The 21,231-nt window shown below is 40.4% G+C and overlaps 14 non-coding genes across 14 annotated transcripts; all 14 read left to right on the top strand.

Annotated features, from left to right (window-relative positions):
• The first annotated feature begins 731 nt into the window (after nucleotides 1–731).
• Nucleotides 732–803, top strand: trnac-gca (transfer RNA cysteine (anticodon GCA)). Its single transcript has one exon. It is a non-coding gene; the product is annotated as a tRNA-Cys (tRNA).
• Nucleotides 804–1,090: 287 nt separating this feature from the next.
• Nucleotides 1,091–1,162, top strand: trnac-gca (transfer RNA cysteine (anticodon GCA)). Its single transcript has one exon. It is a non-coding gene; the product is annotated as a tRNA-Cys (tRNA).
• Nucleotides 1,163–5,050: 3,888 nt separating this feature from the next.
• Nucleotides 5,051–5,122, top strand: trnac-gca (transfer RNA cysteine (anticodon GCA)). Its single transcript has one exon. It is a non-coding gene; the product is annotated as a tRNA-Cys (tRNA).
• Nucleotides 5,123–6,489: 1,367 nt separating this feature from the next.
• Nucleotides 6,490–6,561, top strand: trnac-gca (transfer RNA cysteine (anticodon GCA)). The gene has a single exon. It is a non-coding gene; the product is annotated as a tRNA-Cys (tRNA).
• A 285-nt stretch (nucleotides 6,562–6,846) lies between these two features.
• Nucleotides 6,847–6,918, top strand: trnac-gca (transfer RNA cysteine (anticodon GCA)). The gene has a single exon. It is a non-coding gene; the product is annotated as a tRNA-Cys (tRNA).
• A 1,181-nt stretch (nucleotides 6,919–8,099) lies between these two features.
• trnac-gca (transfer RNA cysteine (anticodon GCA)) lies at nucleotides 8,100–8,171 on the top strand. The gene has a single exon. It is a non-coding gene; the product is annotated as a tRNA-Cys (tRNA).
• A 1,365-nt stretch (nucleotides 8,172–9,536) lies between these two features.
• trnac-gca (transfer RNA cysteine (anticodon GCA)) lies at nucleotides 9,537–9,607 on the top strand. The gene has a single exon. It is a non-coding gene; the product is annotated as a tRNA-Cys (tRNA).
• A 287-nt stretch (nucleotides 9,608–9,894) lies between these two features.
• On the top strand, nucleotides 9,895–9,966 carry trnac-gca (transfer RNA cysteine (anticodon GCA)). Its single transcript has one exon. It is a non-coding gene; the product is annotated as a tRNA-Cys (tRNA).
• A 638-nt stretch (nucleotides 9,967–10,604) lies between these two features.
• On the top strand, nucleotides 10,605–10,676 carry trnac-gca (transfer RNA cysteine (anticodon GCA)). Its single transcript has one exon. It is a non-coding gene; the product is annotated as a tRNA-Cys (tRNA).
• A 1,366-nt stretch (nucleotides 10,677–12,042) lies between these two features.
• On the top strand, nucleotides 12,043–12,114 carry trnac-gca (transfer RNA cysteine (anticodon GCA)). The gene has a single exon. It is a non-coding gene; the product is annotated as a tRNA-Cys (tRNA).
• A 2,263-nt stretch (nucleotides 12,115–14,377) lies between these two features.
• trnac-gca (transfer RNA cysteine (anticodon GCA)) lies at nucleotides 14,378–14,449 on the top strand. The gene has a single exon. It is a non-coding gene; the product is annotated as a tRNA-Cys (tRNA).
• A 3,322-nt stretch (nucleotides 14,450–17,771) lies between these two features.
• Nucleotides 17,772–17,843, top strand: trnac-gca (transfer RNA cysteine (anticodon GCA)). The gene has a single exon. It is a non-coding gene; the product is annotated as a tRNA-Cys (tRNA).
• Nucleotides 17,844–19,914: 2,071 nt separating this feature from the next.
• On the top strand, nucleotides 19,915–19,986 carry trnac-gca (transfer RNA cysteine (anticodon GCA)). The gene has a single exon. It is a non-coding gene; the product is annotated as a tRNA-Cys (tRNA).
• Nucleotides 19,987–20,273: 287 nt separating this feature from the next.
• trnac-gca (transfer RNA cysteine (anticodon GCA)) lies at nucleotides 20,274–20,345 on the top strand. The gene has a single exon. It is a non-coding gene; the product is annotated as a tRNA-Cys (tRNA).
• Nucleotides 20,346–21,231: the final 886 nt, after the last annotated feature.

Raw genomic sequence — 21,231 nt, 5'->3', positions numbered from 1 at the left:
TGGTGTAGCTCATTGGTAGAGCATTTGACTGCAGATCAAGAAGTCCCGAGTTCAGCTCTGGGCCCCACCCCCTGATCAGAGTCCCTTACTTCTTCTGAGCATTTTTTGTTCTTCTACAATTTTCTTGAGCAATGTTTTAAACCCAAAAAGGGTTTTACAATAGAATCAACATACACAAAAGGGGGTGTAGCTCAGTGGTAGAGCATTTGACTGCAGATCAACAGGTCCCCAGTTCAACTCTGGGTGCCCCCTCAACAGGTTCCTTCACCTTCTGTGAACAAAGTCTCAACTTATATGACTCTCATTAGCGTTGTGCAAAACCACAAATGCTATTTGTTTGTACAATTGAACACATTTGTAATATCAGACAGGTGTGTTGCTCACTGGTAGAACATTTGACTGCAGAACAAGAAGTGTCCACTTCAAATGTAGTTAGTTTTATAAGTTTTCCTCTTTATCTTTTGTGGTCAATTCCAATATATACACGTTTTAATGAGCAATGTTCAAAACCTAAAACATATTTTGTACGATGAAACAAGGTTTTTGGACAGTGTTTGCAGCTCACTGGTAAAGCATTTGACTGCAGGTAAAAAGGTCCCCAATTGAACTATGGGCGCCCCCTCATCAGAGTGCTCCACTTTTTCCGATGGTTTCCTGAGCTTTTCCAATTTTATTGAGCCGTGTTTTATACACAAATCGTGTTATGTATAATTGCATTACTATGCTTGACAGGGGGTGTAGCTCAGTGGTAGAGCATTTGACTGCAGATCAAGAGGTCCCCAGTTCAACTCTGGGTGCCCCCTCTTTAGGGTCCACCACTTTTTCTGAGCTTTAAAAAAAAATAATTGTTGAGCAATTTTTTAAACCCCAAGCATGTTTTCTACAGACAAATCTGCAACATTGCCAGGTGGTGTAGCTCATTGGTAGAGCATTTCACTGCAGATCAAGAAGTCCTGACTCCAGCTCTGGGTGCCACCCCCTAATCAGAGTCCTCTACTTCTTCCAAGTGTTTTCTAATTTTATACAAATTACTTGAGCAATGTTTTAAACCCAAAAAGTGTTTTGTATAATGTAATCAACATACTTAAAAGGGGGTGTAGCTCAGTGGTAGAGCATTTGACTGCAGATCAAGAGGTCCCCAGTTCAACTCTGGGTGCCCCCTCATCAGGTTCCTTCACTCCCTTTGAACAAAGTCTCAACTTGTACAACTCATTTTAGTGTTGTTCAAAATCACAAATGCCATTTGTACAATTAAATACATTTGTAATATCGGATAGGCGTGTTGCTCAGTGGTGGAGTGTTTGACTGCCGGGAAGAAGGTCCCCAGTTCAAATCTGGGCGCCCCCTCATCAGACTCTCATTAGCGTTGTGCAAAACCACAAATGCTATTTGTACAATTGAACATATTTGTAATATCAGACAGGTGTGTTGCTCACTGGTAGAACATTTGACTGCAGAACAAGAAGTGTCCACTTCAAATGTCGTTAGTTTTATAATGTTTCCTTTTTACCTTTTGTGGTCAATTCCAATATATACCGTAATTTCCGGACTATAAGCCGCTACTTTTCCCCTCGTTCTGGTCCCTGCGGCTTATACAAGGGTGCGGCTTATTTACGGCCTGTTCTTCTCCGACACCGACGAAGAGGATTTTGGTGGTTTTAGTACGCAGGAGGAAGACGATGACACAATGATTAAAGACTGACTGACTTTTCATATATCGATAGGCTGGTTATTTTGATAACGTACAGGTGAGCACTTTGTATTAATTTGCACCGTTGTATTATTTGTACTCTGCACGAATGCTGTTCGCCATGTCAAAGATGTGAAAGTTTGATTGAATGATTGAAAGATTTATTGTTAATAAATGGGACGCTTTGCGTTCCCAGTCATCTCTGTCCCGACAATCCCCTCCGTGGTAGCAGGAACCCCTATATACTACGGTAATTACACATCAAAACCCTGCGGCTTATAGTCGGGTGCGGCTTATATATGGAGCAATCTGTATTTTCCCCTAAATTTAGCTGGTGCGGCTTATAGTCAGGTGCGGCTTATAGTCCGGAAATTACGGTACATGTTTTAATGAGCAATGTTCAAAACCTAAAACATAATTTGTACGATGAAACAAGATTTTTGGACAGGGGTTGCAGCTCACTGGTAGAGCATTTGACTGCAGGTAAAAAGGTCCCCAATTCAACTCTGGGCGCCCCCTCATCAGAGTGCTCCACTTTTTACGATGGTTTCCTGAGCTTCTCCAATTTTATTGAGCCGTGTTTTATACGCAAATCGTGTTATGTATAATTGAATTACTCTGCTTAACAGGAGGTGTAGCTCTGTGGTAGAGCATTTGACCGCAGATCAAGAGGTCCCCAGTTCAACTCTGGGTGTCCCCTCTTCAGGTCTGCCACTTTTTCTGAGCTTTAAAAAAAATAATTCTTGAGCATTTTTTTAAACCCCAAGCATGTTTTCTACAGACAAATCTGCAACATTGCCAGGTGGTGTAGCTCATTGGTAGAGCATTTCACTGCAGATCAAGAAGTCCCGAGTCCAGCTCTGGGTGCCACCCCCTAATCAGAGTCCTCTACTTCTTCCGAATGTTTTCGGATTTTCTACAAATTACTTGAGCAATGTTTTAAACCCAAAAAGTGCTTTGTATAATGGAATCGGCTTACTTAACAGGGGGTGTAGCTCAGTGGTGGAGCATTTGACTGCAGATCAAGAGGTCCCCAATTCAACTCTGGGTGCCCCTTCATCAGGTTCCTCCATTTCCTTTGAACAAAGTCTCAACTTGTACAACTCTTTTTAGTGTTAATCAAAATCACAAATTCCATTTGTACATTAAACAAATTTGTAATATCGGACAGGCGTGTTGCTCAGTGGTGGAGCGTTTGACTGCGGGTAAAAAGGTCCCCAGTTCAAATCTGGGCGCCCCCTCATCAGAGTCCTCCACTTTTTCCGATGGTTTCCTGAGCTTCTCCAATCTTATTGAGCCATGTTTTATACCCAAATTGTGTTATGTCTAATTGAATTATTATCTTTATCAGGGGGTGTAGCTCAGTGGAGGACCCTTTGACTGCAGATCAAGAGGTCCCTAGTTCAACTCTGGACCCTCTACAGGATACACCACATTTTCTGAGTTTTTAAAAATTTTCTTGAGCAATTTTTTAAACCCCAAGCATATTTTGTACAAACAAATTTGCAACATTGCTAGGTGGTGTAGCTCATTGGTAGAGCATTTGACTGCAGATCAAGAAGTCCCGAGTTCAGCTCTGGGCGCCACCCCCTAATCAGAATCCCCTACTTCTTCTGAGCATTTTTTGTTCTTCTACTTTTTTTTTTAGCAATGTTTTAAAACCAAAAAGTGTTTTTATAATAGAATCAACATACTTAAAGGGGGGTGTAGCTCAGTGGTAGAGCATTTGACTGCAGATCAACAGGTCCCCAGTTCAACTCTGGGTGCCCCCTCATCAGGTTCCTTCACCTTCTGTGAACAAAGACTCAACTTATATGACTCTCATTAGCGTTGTGCAAAACCACAAATGCTATTTACAATTGAACACATTTGTAATATCGGACAGGTGTGTTGCTCAGTGGTAGAACATTTGACTGCAGAACAAGAAGTGTCCACTTCAAATGTAGTTAGTTTTCCTCTTTACCTTTTGTGGTCAATTCCAATATATACATGTTTTAATGAGCAATGTTCAAAACCTAAAACATAATTTGTACGATGAAACAAGGTTTTTGGACAGGGTTTGCAGCTCACTGGTAGAGCATTTGACTGCAGGTAAAAAGGTCCCCAATTCAACTCTAGGCGCCCCCTCATCAGAGTGCTCCACTTTTTCCGATGGTTTCCTGAGCTTCTCCAATTTTATTGAGCCATGTTTTATACGCAAATCGTGTTATGTAAAATTGAATTACCGTATTTTCCGCACCATAAGCCGCACCTAAAAACCACAATTTTTGTCAAAAGCAGACAGTGCGGCTAATAACCCGGTGCGCCTTATATATGGATTAATATTCATATTTATTTTCATAAGGTTTAGGTCTCGCAACTACGGTAAACAGTCGCCATCTTTTTTCCCCGTAAAAGAGGAAGCGCTTCTTCTTCTACGGTAAGCAACCGCCCCATAGAAGAGGAAGCGCTTCTTCTTCTACTGTAAGCAACCGCCAAGGTGAGCACCCGCCCCCAGAGAAGAAGAAGCTCGCGGATATTTAATTTCATTTGTTTTTCTGTAAAGACAACAAAATGTCTCCTACTAAGAGACACGCGTACAAGGTTCCACTGACTTTTGATATTCATGTGAACCGCACTGTGGATACAACGGGAACACGTACGGTGAATATTCGCACCACAGGGAATGAGAAGTCGTCCTACTGTGGTTCTAGCTTGCCATGCTAACGGCCAGAAACTTCCACCCACGGTGATATTCAAAAGGAAGACCTTGCCAAAAGAGAACTTTCCAGCCGGCATCATCATAAAAGCTAACTCGAAGGGATGGATGGATGAAGAAAAGATGAGCGAGTGGTTGATAGACGTTTACGCGAAGACACCGGGTGACTTTTTTCACGCAGCGCCGTTCCTGTTGATCTACGACTGCATGCGCGTCCACATCACAGATGGTGTCAAAAAACAAGTGAAGCACACCGAAGAAGAATAATTCGAGGGATTTGTAGATGAGTAATAACTTCAGAAAGTGAGCTTTAAATGTTTATTTTGTGTGTTGTGTGACACTAACGTATGAGCAACGTTGAGTTATTGATGTTGCTATTGCTCTGCACTATTTTGAGTGTTACTATTTTTGTGATTGCACATTTGCACATTACATTTTGGGAGTGAACAGAGTTGTTAGAACGCTGGTTTGTAATATATTATTAAAATTTGACTGACCTATCTGACTGTTTTGTTGACATTCCCTTTAGCGTAGCGTAGGTGCGGCTAATAGCACGGGGCGGCTAACAGGTAAACAAAGTTTTGAAATATGCCGTTCATTAAACGTGCGGCTAATAACACGGGGCGCCTTATGGTGCGGAAAATACGGTACTATGTTTAACAGGGGGTGTAGCTCAGTGGTAGAGCATTTGACTGCAGATCAAGAGGTCCCCAGTTCAACTCTGGGTGCCCCCTCATCAGGTTCCTCCACTTCCTTTGAACAAAGTATCAACTTGTACAGCTCTTTTTAGTGTTGTTCAAAATCACAAATGCCATTTGTACAATTAAACACATTTGTAATATCGGACAGGCGTGTTGCTCAGTGGTGGATCGTTTGACTGCCGAACAAGAAGTCTCTACTTCATTTCTGGTTACTCTCATAAGTTTTCCTTTTGTGCTTTTGTGGTCGATACCAATACATACAAGTTTTAAAAAGCAATGTTCAAAACCTAAAACATATTTTGTATGATGAAACAAGGTTTTTGGATTGTGTTTGCAGCTCACTGGTAGAGCATTTCACTACGGATAAAAAGGTCCCCAATTCAACTCTGGCGCCCCCTCATCTGAGTGCTCCACTTTTTCCGATGGTTTCCTGAGCTTCTCCAATTTTATTGAGCCATGTTTTATACGCAAATCGTGTTATGTCTAATTGAATTTATATCTTTATCAGGGGGTGTAGCTCAGTGGAGGACCCTTTGACTGCAGATCAAGAGGTCCCTAGTTCAACTCTGGACCCTCTTCAGGATCCACCACTTTTTCTGAGCTTTAAAAATATTCTTCTATTTTTGAAACCCCAAGCATATTTTGTACAAACAAATTTGCAACATTGCCAGGTGGTGTAGCTCATTGGTAGAGCATTTGACTGCAGATCAAGAAGTCCCGAGTTCAGCTCTGGGCCCCACCCCCTAATCAGAGTCCCTTACTTCTTCTGAGCATTTTTTGTTCTTCTACAATTTTCTTGAGCAATGTTTTAAACCAAAAAGTGTTTTTATAATAAAATCAACATACTTAAAAGGGGGTGTAGCTCAGTGGTAGAGCATTTGACTGCAGATCAACCTGCTCCCCTGTTCAACTCTGGGTGCCCCCTCATCAGGTTCCTTCACCTTCTGTGAACAACGTCTCAACTTATATGACTCTCATTAGCGTTGTGCAAAACCACAAATGCTATTTGTACAATTGAACACATTTGTAATATCAGGCAGGTGTGTTGCTCACTGGTGGAACATTTGACTGCAGAACAAGAAGTGTCCACTTCAAATGTCGTTAGTTTTATAAGTTTTCATCTTTACCTTTTGTGGTCAATTCCAATATATACATGTTTTAAAGAGCAATGTTCAAAACCTAAAACATATTTTGTACGATGAAACCAGGTTTTTGGACAGGGTTTGCAGCTCACTGGTAGAGCATTTGACTGCAGGTAAAAAGGTCCCCAATTCAACTCTGGGCGCCCCCTCATCAGAGTGCTCCACTTTTTCCGATGGTTTCCTGAGCTTCTCCAATTTTATTGAGCCGTGTTTTATACGCAAATCGTGTTATATATATTTGAAATGCTCTGCTTAACAGGGGGTGTAGCTCAGTGGTAGAGCATTTGACTGCAGATCAAGAGGTCCCCAGTTCAACTCTGGGTGCCCCCTCTTCAGGGTCCACCACTTTTTCTGAGCTTTAAAAAAAATAATTCTTGAGCAATTTTTTAAACCCCAAGCATGTTTTCTACAGACAAATCTGCAACATTGCCAGGTGTTGTAGCTCATTGGTAGAGCATTTCACTAAAGATCAATAAGTCCCGAGTCCAGCTCTGGGTGCCACCCCCTAATCAGAGTCCTCTACTTCTTCCGAGTGTTTTCTGATTTTATACAAATTACTTGAGCAATGTTTTAAACCCACAAAGTGTTTTGTATAAGGTAACCAACATGCTTAAAAGGGGTGTAGCTCAGTGGTAGAGCATTTGACTGCAGATCAAGAGGTCCCCAGTTCAACTCTGGGTGCCCCCTCATCAGGTTCCTCCACTCCCTTTGAACAAAGTCTCAACTTGTACAACTCATTTTAGTGTTGTTCAAAATCACAAATGCCATTTGTACAATTAAACAAATTTGTAATATCGGACAGGCATGTTGCTCAGTGGTGGAGCGTTTGACTGCGGGTAAGAAGGTCCCCAGTTCAAATCTGGGCGCCCCCTCATCAGAGTCCTCTACTTTTTCCGATGGTTTCCTGAGCTTCTCCAATCTTATTGAGCCATGTTTTATACCCAAATTGTGTAATGTCTAATTGAATTATTACCTTTATCAGGGGGTGTAGCTCAGTGGAGGACCCTTTGACTGCAGATCAAGAGGTCCCTAGTTCAACTCTGGACCCTCTTCAGGATCCACCACTTTTTCTGAGTTTTAAAAATTTTCTTGAGAAATTTTTTAAACCCCAAGCATATTTTGTACAAACAAATTTGCAACATTGCTAGGTGGTGTAGCTCATTGGTAGAGCATTTGACTGCAGATCAAGAAGTCCCGAGTTCAGCTCTGGGCGCCACCCCCTAATCAGAGTCCCTTACTTCTTCTGAGCATTTTTTGTTCTTCTACTTTTTTTTGGAGCAATGTTTTAAAACCAAAAAGTGTTTTTATATTAGAATCAACATACTTAAAAGGGGGTGTAGCTCAGTGATAGAGCATTTGACTGCAGATCAACAGGTCCCCAGTTCAACTCTGGGTGCCCCCTCATCAGGTTCCTTCACCTTCTGTGAACAAAGTCTCAACTTATATGACTCTCATTAGCGTTGTGCAAAACCACAAATGCTATTTGTACAATTGAACACATTTGTAATATCAGACAGGTGTGTTGCTCACTGGTAGAACATTTGACTGCAGAACAAGAAGTGTCCACTTCAAATGTCGTTAGTTTTCCTCTTTACCTTTTGTGGTCAATTCCAATATATACATGTTTTAATGAGCAATGTTCAAAACCTAAAACATAATTTGTACGATGAAACAAGGTTTTTGGACAGGGTTTGCAGCTCACTGGTAGAGCATTTGACTGCAGGTAAAAAGGTCCCCAATTCAACTCTAGGTGCCCCCTCATCAGAGTGCTCCACTTTTTCCGATGGTTTCCTGAGCTTCTCCAATTTTATTGAGCCATGTTTTATACGCAAATCGTGTTATGTAAAATTGAATTACTATGTTTAACAGGGGGTGTAGCTCAGTGGTAGAGCATTTGACTGCAGATCAAGAGGTCCCCAGTTCAACTCTGGGTGCCCCCTCATCAGGTTCCTCCACTTCCTTTGAACAAAGTATCAACTTGTACAACTCTTCTTAGTGTTGTTCAAAATCACAAATGCCATTTGTACAATTAAACAAATTTGTAATATCGGACAGGCGTGTTGCTCAGTGGTGGATCGTTTGACTGCCGAACAAGAAGTCTCTACTTCATTTCTGGTTACTCTCATAAGTTTTCCTTTTGTCCTTTTGTGGTCAATACCAATACATACAAGTTTTAAAAAGCAATGTTCAAAACCTAAAACATATTTTGTATGATGAAACAAGGTTTTTGGATTGTGTTTGCAGCTCACTGGTAGAACATTTCACTGCAGATAAAAAGGTCCCCAATTCAACTCTGGCGCCCCCTCATCTGAGTGCTCCACTTTTTCCGATGGTTTCCTGAGCTTCTCCAATTTTATTGAGCCATGTTTTATACGCAAATCGTGTTATGTCTAATTGAATTTATATCTTCATCAGGGGGTGTAGCTCAGTGGAGGACCCTTTGACTGCAGATCAAGAGGTCCCTAGTTCAACTCTGGACCCTCTTCAGGATCCACCACTTTTTCTGAGCTTTAAAAATATTCTTCTATTTTTGAAACCCGAAGCATATTTTGTACAAACAAATTTGCAACATTGCCAGGTGGTGTAGCTCATTGGTAGAGCATTTGACTGCAGATCAAGAAGTCCCGAGTTCAGCTCTGGGCCCCACCCCCTAATCAGAGTCCCTTACTTCTTCTGAGCATTTTTTGTTCTTCTACAATTTTCTTGAGCAATGTTTTAAACCCAAAAAGTGTTTTACAATAGAATCAACATACACAAAAGGTGGTGTAGCTCAGTGGTAGAGCATTTGACTGCAGATCAACAGGTCCCCAGTTCAACTCTGGGTGCCCCCTCAACAGGTTCGTTCACCTTCTGTGAACAAAGTCTCAACTTATACGACTCTCATTAGCGTTGTGCAAAACCACAAATGCTATTTGTACAATTGAACACATTTGTAATATCAGACAGGTGTGTTGCTCACTGGTAGAACATTTGACTGCAGAACAAGAAGTGTCCACTTCAAATGTAGTTAGTTTTATAAGTTTTCCTCTTTACCTTTTGTGGTCAATTCCAATATATACACGTTTTAATGAGCAATGTTCAAAACCTAAAACATATTTTGTACGATGAAACAAGGTTTTTGGACAGTGTTTGCAGCTCACTGGTAGAGCATTTGACTGCAGGTAAAAAGGTCCCCAATTGAACTCTGGCGCCCCCTCATCAGAGTGCTCCACTTTTTCCGATGGTTTCCTGAGCTTTTCCAATTTTATTGAGCCGTGTTTTATACGCAAATCGTGTTATGTATAATTGCATTACTATGCTTGACAGGGGGTGTAGCTCAGTGGTAGAGCATTTGACTGCAGATCAAGAGGCCCCAGTTCAACTCTGGGTGCCCCCTCTTTAGGGTCCACCTTTTTTTTCTGAGCTTTAAAAAAAAATAATTCTTGAGCAATTTTTTAAACCCCAAGCATGTTTTTTACAGACAAATCTGCAACATTGCCAGGTGGTGTAGCTCATTGGTAGAGCATTTCACTGCAGATCAAGAAGTCCTGACTCCAGCTCTGGGTGCCACCCCCTAATCAGAGTCCTCTACTTCTTCCAAGTGTTTTCTAATTTTATACAAATTACTTGAGCAATGTTTTAAACCCAAAATTGTTTTGTATAATGTAATCAACATACTTAAAAGGGGGTGTAGCTCAGTGGTAGAGCATTTGACTGCAGATCAAGAGGTCCCCAGTTCAACTCTGGGCGCCCCCTCATCAGGTTCCTCCACTCCCTTTGAACAAAGTCTCAACTTGTACAACTCATTTTAGTGTTGTTCAAAATCACAAATGCCATTTGTACAATTAAACAAATTTGTAATATCGGATAGGCGTGTTGCTCAGTGGTGGAGCGTTTGACTGCGGCTAAGAAGGTCCCCAGTTCAAATCTGGGCGCCCCCTCATCAGAGTCCTACACTTTTTCCCCTCATCAGACTCTCATTAGCGTTGTGCAAAACCACAAATGCTATTTGTACAATTGAACACATTTGTAATATCAGACAGGTGTGTTGCTCACTGGTAGAACATTTGACTGCAGAACAAGAAGTGTCCACTTCAAATGTAGTTAGTTTTCCTCTTTACCTTTTGTGGTCAATTCCAATATATACATGTTTTAATGAGCAATGTTCAAAACCTAAAACATAATTTGTACGATGAAACAAGGTTTTTGGACAGGGTTTGCAGCTCACTGGTAGAGCATTTGACTGCAGGTAAAAAGGTCCCCAATTCAACTCTGGGCGCCCCCTCATCAGAGTGCTCCACTTTTTCCGATGGTTTCCTGAGCTTCTCCAATTTTATTGAGCCATGTTTTATACGCAAATCGTGTTATGTAAAATTTAATTACTATGTTTAACAGGGGGTGTAGCTCAGTGGTAGAGCATTTGACTGCAGATCAAGAGGTCCCCAGTTCAACTCTGGGCGCCCCCTCATCAGGTTCCTCCACTTCCTTTGAACAAAGTATCAACTTGTACAACTCTTTTTAGTGTTGTTCAAAATCACAAATGCCATTTGTACAATTAAACACATTTGTAATATCGGACAGGCGTGTTGCTCAGTGGTGGATCGTTTGACTGCCGAACAAGAAGTCTCTAATTCATTTCTGGTTACTCTCATAAGTTTTCCTTTTGTCCTTTTGTGGTCGATACCAATACATACAAGTTTTAAAAAGCAATGTTCAAAACCTAAAACATATTTTGTATGATGAAACAAGGTTTTTGGATTGTGTTTGCAGCTCACTGGTAGAGCATTTCACTACGGATAAAAAGGTCCCCAATTCAATTCTGGCGCCCCCTCATCTGAGTGCTCCACTTTTTCCGATGGTTTCCTGAGCTTCTGCAATTTTATTGAGCCATGTTTTATACGCAAATTGTGTTATGTCTAATTGAATTTATATCTTTATCAGGGGGTGTAGCTCAGTGGAGGACCCTTTAACTGCAGATCAAGAGGTCTCTAGTTCAACTCTGGACCCTCTTCAGGATCCACCACTTTTTCTGAGCTTTAAAAATATTCTTCTATTTTTGAAACCCCAAGCATATTTTGTACAAACAAATTTGCAACATTGCCAGGTGGTGTAGCTCATTGGTAGAGCATTTGACTGCAGATCAAGAAGTCCCGAGTTCAGCTCTGTGCCCCACCTCTTAATCAGAGTCCCTTACTTCTTCTGAGTGTTTTTTGTTCTTCTACAATTTTCTTGAGCAATGTTTTAAACCCAAAAAGTGTTTTACCATAGAACCAACATACACAAAAGGGGGTGTAGCTCAGTGGTAGATCATTTGACTGCAGATCAACAGTTCCTCAGTTCAACTCTGGGTGCCCCCTTATCAGGTTCCTTCACCTTCTGTGAACAAAGTCTCAACTTATACAACTCTCATTAGCGTTGTGCAAAACCACAAATGCTACTTGTACAATTGAACACATTTGTAATATCAGACAGGTGTGTTGCTCACTGGTAGAACATGTGACTGCAGAACAAGAAGTGTCCACTTCAAATGTAGTTAGTTTTATAAGTTTTCCTCTTTACCTTTTGTGGTCAATTCCAATATATACACGTTTTAATGAGCAATGCTCAAAACCTAAAACATATTTTGTACGATGAAACAAGGTTTTTGGACAGGGTTTGCAGCTCACTGGTAGAGCATTTGACTGCAGGTAAAAAGGTCCCCAATTCAACTCTGGGCGCCCCCTCATCAGAGTGCTCCACTTTTTCCGATGGTTTCCTGAGCTTTTCCAATTTTATTGAGCCGTGTTTTATACGCAAATCGTGTTATGTATAATTGAATTATAATGCTTGACAGGGGGTGTAGCTCAGTGGTAGAGCATTTGACTGCAGATCAAGAGGTCCCCAGTTCAACTCTGGGTGTCCCCTTTTTTAGGGTCCACCACTTTTTCTGAGCTTTAAAAAAAAATAATTCTTGAGCAATTTTTTAAAGCCCAAGCATGTTTTCTACAGACAAATCTGCAACATTGCCAGGTGGTGTAGCTCATTGGTAGAGCATTTCACTGCAGATCAAGAAGTCCCGAGTCCAGCTCTGGGTGCCACCTCCTAATCAGAGTCCTCTACTTCTTCCGAGTGTTTTCAGATTTTATACAAATTACTTGAGCAATGTTTTAAACCCAAAAACTGTTTTGTATAATGTAATCAACATACTTCAAAGGGGTTGTGGCTCAGTGGTAGAGCATTTGACTGCAGATCAAGAAGTCCCCAGTTCAAGTCTGGGTGCCCTCTCATCAGGTTCCTCCACTCCCTTTGAACAAAGTCTCAACTTGTACAACTCATTTTAGTGTTGTTCAAAATCACAAATGCCATTTGTACAATTAAACAAATTTGTAATATCGGACAGGCGTGTTGCTCAGTGGTGGAGCGTTTGACTGCGGGTAAGAAGGTCCCCAGTTCAAATCTGGGCGCCCCCTCATCAGAGTCCTACACTTTTTCCGATGGTTTCCTGAGCTTCTCCAATCTTATTGAGACATGTTTTATACGCAAATTGTGTTATGTCTAATTGAATTATTATCTTTATCAGGGGGTGTAGCTCAGTGGAGGACCCTTTGACTGCAGATCAAGAGGTCTCTACTTCATTTCTGGTTACTCTCATAAGTTTATCTTTGTCCTTTTGTGGTCGATACCAATACATACAAGTTTTAAAAAGCAATGTTCAAAACCTAAAACATATTTTGTATGATGAAACAAGGTTTTTGGATTGTGTTTGCAGCTCACTGGTAGAGCATTTCACTGCAGATAAAAAGGTCCCCAATTCAACTCTGGCGCCCCCTCATCTGAGTGCTCCACATTTTCTGATGGTTTCCTGAGCTTCTCCAATTTTATTGAGCCGTGTTTTATACGCAAATCGTGTTATGTCTAATTGAATGTATCTCTTTATCAGGGGTTGTAGCTCAGTGGAGGACCCTTTGACTGCAGATCAAGAGGTCCCTAGTTCAACTCTGGACCCTCTTCAGGATCCACCACTTTTTCTGAGCTTTAAAAATATTCTTCTATTTTTGAAACCCCAAGCATATTTTGTACAAACAAATTTGCAACATTGCCAGGTGGTGTAGCTCATTGGTAGAGCATTTGACTGCAGATCAAGAAGTCCCGAGTTCAGCTCTGTGCCCCACCCCCTAATCAGAGTCCCTTACTTCTGAGCATTTTTTGTTCTTCTACAATTTTCTTGAGCAATGTTTTAAACCCAAAAAGTGTTTTACAATAGAATCAACATACACAAAAGGGGGTGTAGCTCAGTGGTAGAGCATTTGACTGCAGATCAACAGGTCCCCAGTTCAACTCTGGGTGCCCCCTCAACAGGTTCCTTCACCTTCTGTGAACAAAGTCTCAACTTATACGACTCTCATTAGCGTTGTGCAAAACCACAAATGCTATTTGTACAATTGAACACATTTGTAATATCAGACAGGTGTGTTGCTCACTGGTAGAACATTTGACTGCAGAACAAGAGGTGTCCACTTCAAATGTAGTTAGTTTTATAAGTTTTCCTCTTTACCTTTTGTGGTCAATTCCAATATATACACGTTTTAATGAGCAATGTTCAAAACCTAAAACATATTTTGTACGATGAAACAAGGTTTTTGGACAGGGTTTGCAGCTCACTGGTAGAGCATTTGACTGCAGGTAAAAAGGTCCCCAATTGAACTCTGGGCGCCCCCTCATCAGAGTGCTCCACTTTTTCCGATGGTTTCCTGAGCTTCTCCAATTTTTTTTGGGCTGTGTTTTATACGCAAATAGTGTTATGTATAATTGCATTACTATGCTTGACAGGGGGTGTAGCTCAGTGGTAGAGCATTTGACTGCAGATCAAGAGGTCCCCAGTTCAACTGTGGGTGCCCCCTCTTTAGGGTCCACCACTTTTTCTGAGCTTTAAAAAAAAATAATTCTTGAGCAATTTTTTAAACCCCAAGCATGTTTTCTACAGACAAATCTGCAACATTGCCAGGTGGTGTAGCTCATTGGTAGAGCATTTCACTACAGATCAAGAAGTCCTGAGTCCAGCTCTGGGTGCCACCCCCTAATCAGAGTCCTCTACTTCTTCCAAGTGTTTTCTAATTTAATACAAATTACTTGAGCAATGTTTTAAACCCAAAAAGTGTTTTGTATAATGTAATCAACATACTTAAAAGGGGGTGTAGCTCAGTGGTAGAGTATTTGACTGCAGATCAAGAGGTCCCCAGTTCAACTCTGGGTGCCCCCTCATCAGGTTCCTCCACTCTAGGGATGGGCGATACCACACTTTTAGGATTCGATACGATACCGATACTTTTTCTCGCATTTTCATCGATACCGATACCGATAGCAATAATTTCTTATTGGCAATTTTTTGTCAGTCAAAAATATTATTACTATTGTTATTATTTAAGACAAATCACAAGACAAATACAGACCATTTATACCACATGTATTATGGTCAATATATAATAAAAGTAAAATTAAAATAAATAACATAAATATGAAAAATAAATTAAATATTATATATAATAATAACTATATATTATATATAATAATAATTAAATATTAGGGCTTTCCAATTAACAGTCAAATCCGAATTGCAAGAAGCTACAGTTATTTTTTAAAGTTTGTGATATAATTAGCAATTAATGAAATATGAAATAGGCTAATGTTTTCGAAACGTAAGAAATCATGGTACAGATTAAAACGAAAATCACATTCAATCATATATTCAAGATTTTCTTGGAAAAAAATAAAACTGTAATGCAAAGATGAAGAATCTCCAAATTGTATCTCTTTCTTATCTTGTTTTAAATACTCAAGCAATTTTCAACTAGGGATGATGTTTGATAAGAAATTATCGAGTTCGAGTCTATTATCGAATCCTCTTATCGAACCGATTCCTTATCGATTCTCTTATCGAGTCCAGATAGGTTGTTGTATATGGAAAAAAAAACCACAATATTTGGTTTAACAAAAGCTCACTTTTATTATATAAGAAAACAATTTAATCTAAAAAATAAATAAATATTGACTGTTACCCCCCTAAAAAAATAAAATAAAATAAATAAATATTGACTGTTGTTACCCAAAAGGATATTAAGTGGGATTTTTCAGAAAAACAAATATATACAGTATCACAAAAACAACCTGTCTCTGTGATCACTATAGGTGTATAAATAATACTATAGTGTTAAATAAAATCAGTCCCTTGGGCACAAAACTGGAAATTATACAGCTCTCCAAAAAGTGCACTTCTGCTGCTATTTGACATAACTGTTTGTTATGATGCTTTGACATTTTTGCACTTTATTTCTTTATTGAAAGAAAATTCTATGAAGAGAAAAGTTGTTTGCAAATGTGGTTACAATGCTAAAAAATGAAAATTTAAAGCTAAAAAAAGAAATACACTTTATTGAGTTAACATTATTTCTTTATAGGGGGAAAGATGTTATGAGCTAGGGAATATAACAACTACACTACCCATCATGCAACGGGAGTGACGAGCATGCGCGGTAGCCCCGAAAAGTGTTGCATGTCGTCACCCGTGAAAGTAAACGTCAAGAACTCAGCCAACACGCCTCGTCTGCATTATTTATAATTAGACAGACAACACATATACAGTGTGATTTTGTTTTGTTTACAAGGAAAGAAAAACAAAAGTTGAAAAAGGGAGATGTGTTGTATATATATGTATGTGCTGCGGTTGCTTTAAGAACGTTGCGACAGCTGCCGTAAAGGAGGTGCGTTGCTAGCCTGGTTGCTATGTTTCCGGTGGGTCGTAAAAGTGTTCTTCATGTGTTTGTACCCTGCTCAAATCTCTCAGTAAAGTTATTCATTGGATTATACCTTTTGTTTTGAACTTTATTACACCTTGGAACGCTTTTTCCCGTCCATTTTTTTCCTGCTTTTGCTATCTGCGCCTAATGACTGAGCTACGTGACTGATTTCTTGTGATGTCACACGGAGCATTTCTGGTCGGGACGGGATTCGTTCCGAGGGATTCGAATGAAGAACCAACTCTTTTCTTTACTATAGTGGTCTCGGTAACGAGTACCGGTTCTCAAAAAGGGATTCGAGTCCGAGGACTCGGTTCTTTTCTTATCGAATAACCGGGAAAACCGGTTTCGAGTATCATCCCTATTTTCAACTAACAGTAAATTCCCCTGTGTGGAAATTATTTGAATTTAGGATAATCATTTAAACAAAAATATTCAGTAAACATTACTAAAAACAAAAACAAAACAATGCCTGTTTTAAGGCAACAATTGGACAACACTGGATATTCCTGGCTGCATCGCTGTCGGCTGGCTGTGTGTGTGTTGCACGTTGACGACGCTCATTCGCTGTCTCCTGTCACGTGACTGGGCCAGCTCTATACTCTGCCAGGTACAGGGCTGTCCCAGCACATAGTAAGTTAAGTAAGTCATCAAAAACATCTGAAAGTGATGCTTGCACCCCCCACACGCCGTTTTTTGGTTTATATCGATACTTTTTTCAGAAAAGTGATGCCAAATGAGCAGCGTGTGAGTATCGATATATCGATACCACAGGATCGATACGCACATCCCTACTCCGCTCCCTTTGAACAAAGTCTCAACTTGTACAACTCATTTTAGTGTTGTTCAAAATCACAAATGCCATTTGTACAATTAAACAAATTTGTAATATCGGATAGGCGTGTTGCTCAGTGGTGGAGTGTTTGACTGCGGGTAAGAAGGTCCCCAGTTCAAATCTGGGCGCCCCCTCATCAGAGTCCTACACTTTTTCCCCTCATCAGACTCTCATTAGCGTTGTGCAAAACCACAAATGCTATTTGTACAATTGAACATATTTGTAATATCAGACAGGTGTGTTGCTCACTGGTAGAACATTTGACTGCAGAACAAGAAGTGTCCACTTCAAATGTCGTTAGTTTTATAAGTTTTCCTCTTTACCTTTTGTGGTCAATTCCAATATATACATGTTTTAATGAGCAATGTTCAAAACCTAAAACTTAATTTGTACGATGAAACAAGATTTTTGGACAGTGTTTGCAGCTCACTGGTAGAGCATTTGACTGCAGGTAAAAAGGTCCCCAATTCAACTCTAGGCGCCACCTCATCTGAGTGCTCCACTTTTTCCGATGGTTTCCTGAGCTTCTCCAATTTCATTGAGCCGTGTTTTATACGCAAATCGTGTTATGTATAATTGAATTACTCTGCTTAACAGGAGGTGTAGCTCAGTGGTAGAGCATTTGACTGCAGATCAAGAGGTCCCCAGTTCAACTCTGGTGTCCCCTCTTCAGGGTCTGCCACTTTTTCTGAGCTTTAAAAAAAATAATTCTTGAGCAATTTTTTAAACCCCAAGCATGTTTTCTACAGAGAAATCTGCAACATTGCCAGGTGGTGTAGCTCATTGGTAGAGCATTACACTGCAGATCAAGAAGTCCCGAGTCCAGCTCTGGGTGCCACCCCCTAATCAGAGTCCTCTACTTCTTCCGAGTGTTTTCGGATTTTCTACAAATTACTTGAGCAATGTTTTAAACCCAAAAAGTGCTTTGTATAATGGAATCACCTTACTTAACAGGGGGTGTAGCTCAGTGGTAGAGCATTTGACTGCAGATCAAGAGGTCCCCAGTTCAACTCTGGGTGCCCCCTCATCAGGTTCCTCCATTTCCTTTGAACAAAGTCACAACTTGTACAACTCTTTTAAGTGTTAATCAAAATCACAAATTCCATTTGTACATTAAACAAATTTGTAATATCGGACAGTCGTGTTGCTCAGTGGTGGAGCGTTTGACTGCGGGTAAAAAGGTCCCCAGTTCAAATCTGGGCGCCCCCTCATCAGAGTCCTCCACTTTTTCCGATGGTTTCCTGAGCTTCTCCAATCTTATTGAGCCATGTTTTATACCCAAATTGTGTTATGTCTAATTGAATTACTATCTTTATCAGGGGTGTAGCTCAGTGGAGGACCCTTTGACTGCAGATCAAGAGGTCCCTAGTTCAACTCTGGACCCTCTTCAGGATCCACCACTTTTTCTGAGTTTTAAAAATTTTCTTGAGCAATTTTTTAAACCCCAAGCATATTTTGTACAAACAAATTTGCAACATTGCTAGGTGGTGTAGCTCATTGGTAGAGCATTTGACTGCAGATCAAGAAGTCCCGAGTTCAGCTCTGGGCGCCACCCCCTAATCAGAATCCCCTACTTCTTCTGAGCATTTTTTGTTCTTCTACTTTTTTTTTTTAACAATGTTTTAAAACCATAAAGTGTTTTTATAATAGAATCAACATACTTAAAAGGGGGTGTAGCTCAGTGGTAGAGCATTTGACTGCAGATCAACAGGTCCCCAGTTCAACTCTGGGTGCCCCCTCATCAGGTTCCTCCACCTTCTGTGAACAAAGACTCAACTTATATGACTCTCATTAGCGTTGTGCAAAACCACACATGCTATTTGTACAATTGAACACATTTGTAATATCAGACAGGTGTGTTGCTCACTGGTAGAACATTTGACTGCAGAACAAGAAGTGTCCACTTCAAATGTCGTTAGTTTTCCTCTTTACCTTTTGTGGTCGATTCCAATATATACATGTTTTAATGAGCAATGTTCAAAACCTAAAACATAATTTGTACGATGAAACAAGGTTTTTGGACAGGGTTTGCAGCTCACTGGTAGAGCATTTGACTGCAGGTAAAAAGGTCCCCAATTCAACTCTAGGCGCCCCCTCATCAGAGTGCTCCACTTTTTCCGATGGTTTCCTGAGCTTCTCCAATTTTATTGAGCCATGTTTTGTACGCAAATTGTGTTATGTCTGATTGAATTTATATCTTTATCAGGGGGTGTAGCTCAGTGGAGGACCCTTTGACTGCAGGTCAAGAGGTCCCTAGTTCAAATCTGGACCCTCTTCAGGATCCACCACTTTTTCTGAGCTTTAAAAATATTCTTCTATTTTTGAAACCCCAAGCATATTTTGTACAAACAAATTGGCAACATTGCCAGGTGGTGTAGCTCATTGGTAGAGCATTTGACTGCAGATCAAGAAGTCCCGAGTTCAGCTCCGGGCCCCACCCCCTAATCAGAGTCCCTTACTTCTTCTGAGCGTTTTTTGTTCTTCTACAATTTTCTTGAGCAATGTTTTAAACCCAAAAAGTGTTTTACAATAGAATCAACATACACAAAAGGGGGTGTAGCTCAGTGGTAGAGCATTTGACTGCAGATCAACAGGTCCCCAGTTCAACTCTGGGTGCCCCCTCAACAGGTTCCTTCACCTTCTGTGAACAAAGTCTCAACTTATACGACTCTCATTAGCGTTGTGCAAAACCACAAATGCTATTTGTACAATTGAACACATTTGTAATATCAGACAGGTGTGTTGCTCACTGGTAGAACATTTGACTGCAGAACAAGAAGTGTCCACTTCAAATGTAGTTAGTTTTATAAGTTTTCCTCTTTACCTTTTGTGGTCAATTCCAATATATACACGTTTTAATGAGCAATGTTCAAAACCTAAAACATGTTTTTACGATGAAACAAGGTTTTTGGACAGTGTTTGCAGCTCACTGGTAGAGCATTTGACTGCAGGTAAAAAGGTCCCCAATTGAACTCTGGGCGCCCCCTCATCAGAGTGCTCCACTTTTTCCGATGGTTTCCTGAGCTTTTCCAATTTTATTGAGCCGTGTTTTATACGCAAATCGTGTTATGTATAATTGAATTACTATGCTTGACAGGGGGTGTAGCTCAGTGGTAGAGCATTTGACTGCAGATCAAGAGGTCCCCAGTTCAACTCTGGGTGCCCCCTCTTTAGGGTCCACCACTTTTTCTGAGCTTTAAAAAATAATAATTCTTGAGCAATTTTTTAAACCCCAAGCATGTTTTCTACAGACAAATCTGCAACATTGCCAGGTGGTGTAGCTCATTGGTAGAGCATTTCACTGCAGATCAAGAAGTCCCGAGTCCAGCTCTGGGTGCCACCCCCTAATCAGAGTCCTCTACTTCTTCCGAGTGTTTTCTTATTTTATACAAATTACTTGAGCAATGTTTTAAACCCAAAAAGTGTTTTGTATAATGTAATCAACATACTTAAAAGGGGGTGTAGCTCAGTGGTAGAGCATTTGACTGCAGATCAAGAGGTCCCCAGTTCAACTCTGGGTGCCCCCTCATCACGTTCCTCCACTCCCTTTGAACAAAGTCTCAACTTGTACAACTCATTTTAGTGTTGTTCAAAATCACAAATGCCATTTGTACAATCAAAAAAATTTGTAATATCGGACAGGCGTGTTGCTCAGTGGTGGAGCGTTTGACTGCGGGTAAAAAGGTCCCCAGTTCAAATCTGGGAGCCCCCTCCACTTTTTCCGATGGTTTCCTGAGCTTCTCCAATCTTATTGAGCCATGTTTTATATGCAAATTGTGTTATATCGAATTGAATTATTATCTTTATCAGGGGGTGTAGCTCAGTGGAGGACCCTTTGACTGCAGATCAAGAGGTCCCTTGTTCAACCTTGGACCCTCTTCAGGATCCACCACTTTTTCTGAGCTTTAAAAACATTCTTGAGCAGATTTTGAAACCCCAAGCATATTTTCTCCTAAAAATTTGCAACATTGCCAGGTGGTGTAGCTCATTGGTAGAGCATTTGACTGTAGATCAAGAAGTCCTGAGTTCAGCTCTGGGCGCCACCCCCTAATCAGAGTCCCCTACTTCTTCTGAGCATTTTTTGTTCTTCTACAATTTTCTTGAGCAATGTTTTAAACCCAAAAGGTCCCTAGTTCAACTCTGGCCCCTCTTCAGGATCTACCAATTTTTCCGAGCTTTAAAAATTTTCTACAGACAAATCTGCAACATTGCCAGGTGGTGTAGCTCATTGGTAGAGCATTTCACTGCAGAACAAGAAGTGTCCACTTCAAATGTAGTTTGTTTTATAAGTTTTCCTCTTTACCTTTTGTGGTCAATTCCAATATATACACGTTTTAATGAGCAATGTTCAAAACCTAAAACATATTTTGTATATGATGAAACAAGGTTTTTGGACAGGGTAGAGCATTTGAC

The sequence above is a fragment of the Entelurus aequoreus genome, linkage group LG22 (assembly GCF_033978785.1).
Source record: "Entelurus aequoreus isolate RoL-2023_Sb linkage group LG22, RoL_Eaeq_v1.1, whole genome shotgun sequence".
Taxonomy (NCBI): Eukaryota; Metazoa; Chordata; class Actinopteri; order Syngnathiformes; family Syngnathidae; genus Entelurus; species Entelurus aequoreus.
The sequence above is the reverse complement of the archived record's forward strand: the minus strand, read 5'-3'. Positions and strand labels throughout refer to the sequence as shown.